A 7,058-nucleotide genomic window follows, 5' to 3' on the forward strand; every position below is an offset into this window, starting at 1 on the left:
GAAACTATAAATTTATTCATTATTCCATAATGTAATGGATGAATTACGAAATATGAGATACTGAATATCATAAAAAGTAATAAAACATATTGCCCATTAGGTAGAACTATTCTATGTTCAGATGCATGTGTATGAGACTGATTTATCGTCACCATTTTGACGGTATTTACTAACAGTAAACTCTGTGGATGTATAGCAGAATAAAAATATTATATTCTTAATTGTTATTTTACCGGCACGAAAGTAGTTGATGAACACTTCTTTCACCGAATCATTTGGGCGTAAGCAAAGTTGTGAGGCTGTGTCGCTGATTGCTCCAGCGTGTTTACAGTAGATCTTCGACGACTGTAAAAATCAGCAACATCACATCGATGTGTATGCCGAAATGAAACTTTCATCAAAGTGCACAGATTCTTTTTTACATACTCATCACGACATCTTGCATCATATTATTTTTTTTTAATTCTGACATGCAAAGTAGCTAAACATTCTTTATTTCTGAAACTAGCCTCTTTCTTATTTAGCCTTGCATGTTGACACAGATAATCTTTCTTAAAAATAAACTTTACTCTTTCCGATTTGCATTGTTTTGTTTTGGAAGATACAATCCAATGCACGTGGAAAGCTTCAAAATGTATTTTCCAATTCGCCCATCTATCTTCACTATTAAGATCACATCTGATCTCAAAGGCGAAATCCTCTTTTCCTCCAAACTTGGAAAACACTACTTCGTAGGAATATCCATCAAATAAAATTTTATAAAATTCATTTTCTACTTCGTTTGACATACTCGCAGCCATCACAAATTTGAAACATAAACCGACAACGTTTGTTACGAAGAACACAGAAAATATTTAAATCAAATATATTCAAAACAGTTCGTTCAGTTGCGGGCCTGCCTCTACCCGAGGCTGGGTGCATTATGAATAAAGACAAAAAAGTTCTTAATAAGTCATTCTTTATTTCCATCAAAACAGTATCACTCTTCCGAGATCAGCTTTCGTTCGTCTACAAGCAAAAACATTCCAAACACTCAGCACGCAGGCTGACGTCACAAACAGCAGCGCCTCGCGCCGGTTATTACTTCAGTTCATTTCACAACATCCCCCCCCCTTGAGACTCAGGTTGAGTCTCAAACTCATAACAAACATTATTTAAAAGATCAAGTCTTTTTGGAACTTTTACAAGTCGTCCAGAGGAGGAATATTGTTGCAACGCCATTTTATCAGGTGCAATTCCCTTTTTTAACGTACACCCAGCACTAGAATTAGATTCCTCTGCACTCAGTTTCTTACCAGGAATTATGTTTCTATCATTGGACTGTATATCCAGAGGAAAGATGCGTTGTATTGGTCGTATAACTATTCCATGCCGGGTCTTAGTTTAACCGTACGAATCTTTCCATCACGTCCAGGGATCAATTCTGTAATTCGGGCTAAAGGCCAAAATAAACGTTTTCTGTTATCATTCCCCATCAGTACTATTTCTCCTACTACAGGTTCCCGAGATCGATTTTCATTATGCTTTTGAACCAGTTGACTAAGGTATTCTTTTCTAAATCGTTGTCTCAGATCATTTAACAATTTAGTTCTATACTTTAATCTCTTATTAAGACTTGACGAATTTAGTTCATCAAGATCTTCAACATTGGAATTTTTGTTCTCGATAAGAAACATGGCGGGTGTCAGTGGTACTAATTCTTGCGGATCTTCAGAAACATAAGTTAAGGATCTAGAATTAATTATAGTTTCACAATCACAAATAATAGTATAAAGTTCTTCATATGATAACACTGATTTACCTAAAGTACGTTTCAGCAATTCTTTTACTGTACGAACCAACCTCTCCCACCAGCCGCCCCATTAGGCTGCAGTAGGTGGAATAAATTTCGAGATTATCCTTTCAGTTCCCGTTTCCTTTACTACTTTAGTCCAATTTAGTTTTGATAAATCATTAGATGCACCCCGAAAATTTGTCTCGTTATCACTATAGATTATTCTAGGGCGTCCGCGCCTAGCAACAAATCGTCGAAGCGTCAGGAGAAACGCATCAGTAGAAAGAGAATTTACGAGTTCAAGGTGAATGGCACGGTACACAGCGCAGGTGAAAAGCGCGATCCACACATTTCCTCCATTTTTTAAAAGCAGCGGTCCGGCCAAATCAATCCCTATGATTTCGAAGGGCGCACAATCCGTAACTCGGTCTGTTTGGCAGAGGTGTCGGTTCGCTTGACATAGCCTTAGTTTTAAATCTTTTACGAACGATACAGTTAAAGAGGACATTTTTAATGGCTTTTCTAGCTCTGACTATCCAAAATCTTTCTCGTAATATACATTGCATCATCTGAAGACCAGCATGACAGTTCTTATTATGCACATTTCTGATTAATAACTTAGTGAAACCACATTTTTCTGGTATCAGTATTGGATACAGAAAAGATTCATAGTCATCTCTATTTAGTATTCTCGTTTTAACTCTTAGAATACCTTCATCATCAATGAGCGTTTCAATAAAATTATAATATTTCTTATCAGTCAGATAATAATTTTGAACCAAACGAATTAAATTTTTCTCAGAATTTTCAATTTCATACTGTGAAAGTTCAATGTTTCTATTCTTTTCAGAACCACCTTTACAATTATTTACAAATATAAATATCCATGCAAATATTCTAATCATTTTGTCATAATTGGATACATCGATTCGATGCCAAGGGGGTGCGTCTTTTGATAGATCAATATTCACTATTTTTATCTTTTTCCTCTCCAATTCTATTTCTTCATGCAAACAAATAATCTCACCAGTGGGCCAGTTTTCAGGGCCTTCTCGTAACCACAAGGGGCCTTCCCACCATCTAGACCGAAGCATTTGCTTCGCAAAACATCCGCGCGATAACAAGTCGGCAATATTTAGTTTCCCTGGGACATGTCTCCATGAATGACCTCGCGTCAACTCTCGAATCTCTTTAACCCTATTTTCGACGAAAACGGACCAATTTCCTTGCTCTGTTATCCACCAAAGGGCAGTGGTTGAATCAGACCAGAAGGTAACTTTTAAATCGGGCAAACTGAGAGCCTTGATAATAGAATTTGCAAGTTTAGAACCTATACAATAGGCCATTAATTCTAAGCGAGGAATGCTTAAAGATTTCAAAGGCGATACTCTAGACTTCGCCCGTACGAGATTTATTTTTACTTCAGAATTAAATATTGATCGAACAAAGACGCACGCTGCATACGCCCCCTTGCAAGCATCCACAAATACATGTAGTTCAGACGTGTCATTGATAAACAAGTATCGAGGCAAAGTAACATCTTTCAAAACATTAAGTTCTTTAAACCAGTTCAAAAATATATTTACATCATTCGGAGACAATTCATCATCCCATGCAATTTTCACTTTCCACAATTTTTGCAACAACAGTTTTGGAAGCAATGTAGTTGGCGTTAATAAACCAATAGGATCAAAAATTGTCTGCACAATTGCTAAAATTGTCCTCTTTGTGATTTTCGTATCACAGGTCAATGTATCTGTGTCTGTGCAGCACCTCAGCGTATCATTATCCAAATTCCAAATTACCCCCAAAACGGAAGTATCCTCTGAATGTTTGTCAACATTTGTACCAGCCACATTGCTTTCAAAACCGCGCAAGTTAAAACATCCATTTGACATGATTAATTTGGAATGTTCAATAAACGTAAACTGTTCATCAATACTACAAACACTAGATAAACAATTATCCACATAAAATGACGATTTTAATTTTTGAGCAACTTCACTATATTGACGTGGACAGTTTTCTAATAGATGCATTATAGATGCGTTCAACAAGTAGGGGCTGGAAGAAACTACAAACACAACTCTGCAATGCCTATAAATTAATTGCCCTTCATTGCATGGAAAAAAAAAATCTGAGAAAATCTATATCTTTAGATGCGACGGATAACATTAAAAAAGCTTTTTCAATATCGGCACTAATACCAATCGGATACATTCTAAAACGATCTATAATATCAGGTATTAATTCAATAAGATTTATTCCTTTACACAAACATTCGTTCAAAGAGAGTTTCCCTTTCTCAGATGCAGAAGCGTCAAAAACAGGACGAATTTTCGTGGTTTCACTTCCTAATTTGATTACAGGCCTATGCGGCAAATAATGACATTCATTATTCAGTTCGGTTTCTGGTACGCGTTCAATAATATTCAACCATTCCCATTCCTTGAACACATTTTGATAATCATCGAAAAATTTACTTCATCTGAGTTTATAGATCATCTTTTGATACCTTTTCCAGGATAATTCTTTATTATCGGTTAAATGTGTCGTATCACATTTCCACGGAAGTTCTACTTCATATCTTCCATCTGGAAGAATTTCCATTTTGTTCTCAAATTCAGATAAATTAAAACTTTCATTCATTTTAACAGTTTCGTTTGGAGCGCATATTCCTATTTTTTCAAGTTCCCACAACTCATTCAGAGGAATTCTCCTGACACGCATTGAAAATGTTTTCAAAATATTATCCTTTTCACCCGAATTTCGTTTTCCAAATACCGTCCACCCAAGTTTCGTTTCGACAGCCGTTACCCCGGACTGTAATTCAATAGAATTTCCCGTCAATAATTTTCCTATAACATCTGCTCCGATTAAAAGGTTAATTTCAATTTCCTTTCGCAATGGATCAGAAAATTCGATTTCTTTTTCTTTTAATTCATTCAAAATCTCTTTATCTTTAACCTTAGGAATAAAACCGCAAATCTTTTTTTCCGATAATGCCTCAAAACTACATGCGAATGTTCCTTTTAAATTGCTGACCTCGACCGAAAACACTTCATGTTGTTTAGGTTTCGTTTCTTGCCCCCCAAACAGTGCATGTATAACTGTCTCCTCCCGAAGTGGAGATGCTTTAAGCTGACTCATCATATTTTCACTAACGTAGCTACTTTGGCTTCCGCTATCAATTATGCAGTGAATAATTTTCTCGCGACCTTGACACCGAATTCGAACGCAAAGCGTTTGCAAAAATACAGTTTCGCTTCTGCCACAGTTAGAAAGAGAACTGTCTTTTGAAACATTTATCTGATCATTATTTTTTAGCTTTTGATTACACATTACATCAAAATGATTACAACTTTTGCAAATAGAACAACTTAACTTACTTTTGAAAGGACAAAATTTACTAATGTCACTCGCTATTTTCAGACAAGAAAAACAAGCACCTTTTTTCAACAATTGTTGTTTTTCAGCTAGTCATTTTTTTTGCAGAGTAACATTTTTCACTAAAATGTTTCTTTTCACAAAAATTACAGTTTGGAACACTCTTACCTGAATTCTCAAGACTTACTAGAGCTGATGCTGTTACGGGATCATTTTGCTTTACCTGTTCGTGGTTAAAATCTTTCTTCCGATGGTTCTGTTGGGAAGCGAAACCAGTTCTTGCGAGAAGAACCATCTCTTCCCCCTTAACTTCCTGTTTTAAGAAATTCATTAAATATTTCAAGGATCGAGTCCCTTTAGTTTCAATGGAGTCGTGATTTCTGATTCTTTCCCATGCCATCAATACTTCTTCTGGTAAGCAACTTTCCACTAAGGGGGTCAAAAAATCCCCATATTTTTCTTGATTTCTCCCCAAACTTTCCAACACTCGCAATTTTCCTTCTAGTTCATCATACAGGGAGGTTTGATCCGTTTTTGCTCTTCCGGTTACAGCGTTCTTCATCACTAGGCTTAACAAGTCTCTCACATAGATTTGCACAAGTAAATCTTCGCGTCCAAAGCGCTCTCTTAGTTGTTCGATGGCTTTAGGATAATTAGCTGCCGTTGCCGGGAAGCTAAGGACTAGGCGTTCTGCTTTCGATTTGGGTTCCATGGCCTGCAATAGATACTGCATTTTATCTTCATCGGCGATACTTTTGTCATCGTGGATTTTCTAGAACTGACTCCAAAAAGTCAGGTAATCTTTAGCTTCACCACTGAATTTTTTAAGCTCAATTTTAGGCAATTTAAATTTCCTAGATTCGGAATTATTTGAAAGAGAGGAGGCTTGTATTTCCGCATCTATTTGAGCACACTGTTCTAGAAACTTATCTCGATAATTCTCCGCTTCTTGAAAATCATCACTAAATAATTTTTCTCCATCTTCAGTCTGCAAAATCTGCTGCGATATAGCACTCTGGCATACGTCAAGTCTCTGGAATTTATCACAAAGTTGACACTTCAAAATCGAAAGTATTTTTAAATCTCTTACTTCTTTAGTTAATTCACTTTCGGTTTTCCTTGAGGTTTGCGAAAACGCAATTCTAATTCCTTTTCTTTGGGCCTTTAAAGCGATCAAATCCATCTTCAAAGTATTGTTACGAATTTGGTATTTAAAAAGCTAATGTTAGTTCAATTATAAATTAAATGGTTTTATTTCTCGCGCAGTGCAGCGCGTGACGAATGTTAAAAGAAAGCTAAGCCGGAAAAATTAAAAATACAAGAGCGCGTGCGTTAAATAAATAAATATCTCTTTTTGATTTCGAGAAAGTGCTGGAAAATTTTAGTGCGTGATTTTAAAATCTTATAAAAGGAGGAAAACATCTCAGTTTGTAGGAGTTGCTTAATTTGTTGTTGTTTAGAAAACTGCTCTTGTTGATTGTAGCGAATTCGCAGATTAGCGTTCTTTAGCTGTTTTGAATTACGTTCTATTGGATATTTGAGTAGTTAAAAGATAACTACTGTGAGATATTGTAATACTGCATGATAATTTGAGAAAATTTAAGCATTTTTGTTGTGATAATAATAAATTTTTGTTCATTTTTCATCGGACTTGTGCATTCATTTAGTAACGAATCCGTACGCACGCAACAGTATATTCAAAATCGAAATTCAATATCAAAAGTTCAATCGGAAAATTCTAATTCAAAGCACCCGGTCCCGCCGAGGGTACCACTATGTTACGAAGAACACAGAAAATATTTAAATCAAATATATTCAAAACTGTTCGTTCAGTTGCGGGCCTGCCTCTACCCGAGGCTGGGTGCATTATGAATAAAGACAAAAAAGTTCTTAATAA

This window comes from Stegodyphus dumicola, chromosome 6, assembly GCF_044657685.1.
Source record: "Stegodyphus dumicola isolate Sdum_Otavi_A_Nest chromosome 6, ASM4465768v1".
In the NCBI taxonomy this organism is placed as follows: Eukaryota; Metazoa; Arthropoda; class Arachnida; order Araneae; family Eresidae; genus Stegodyphus; species Stegodyphus dumicola.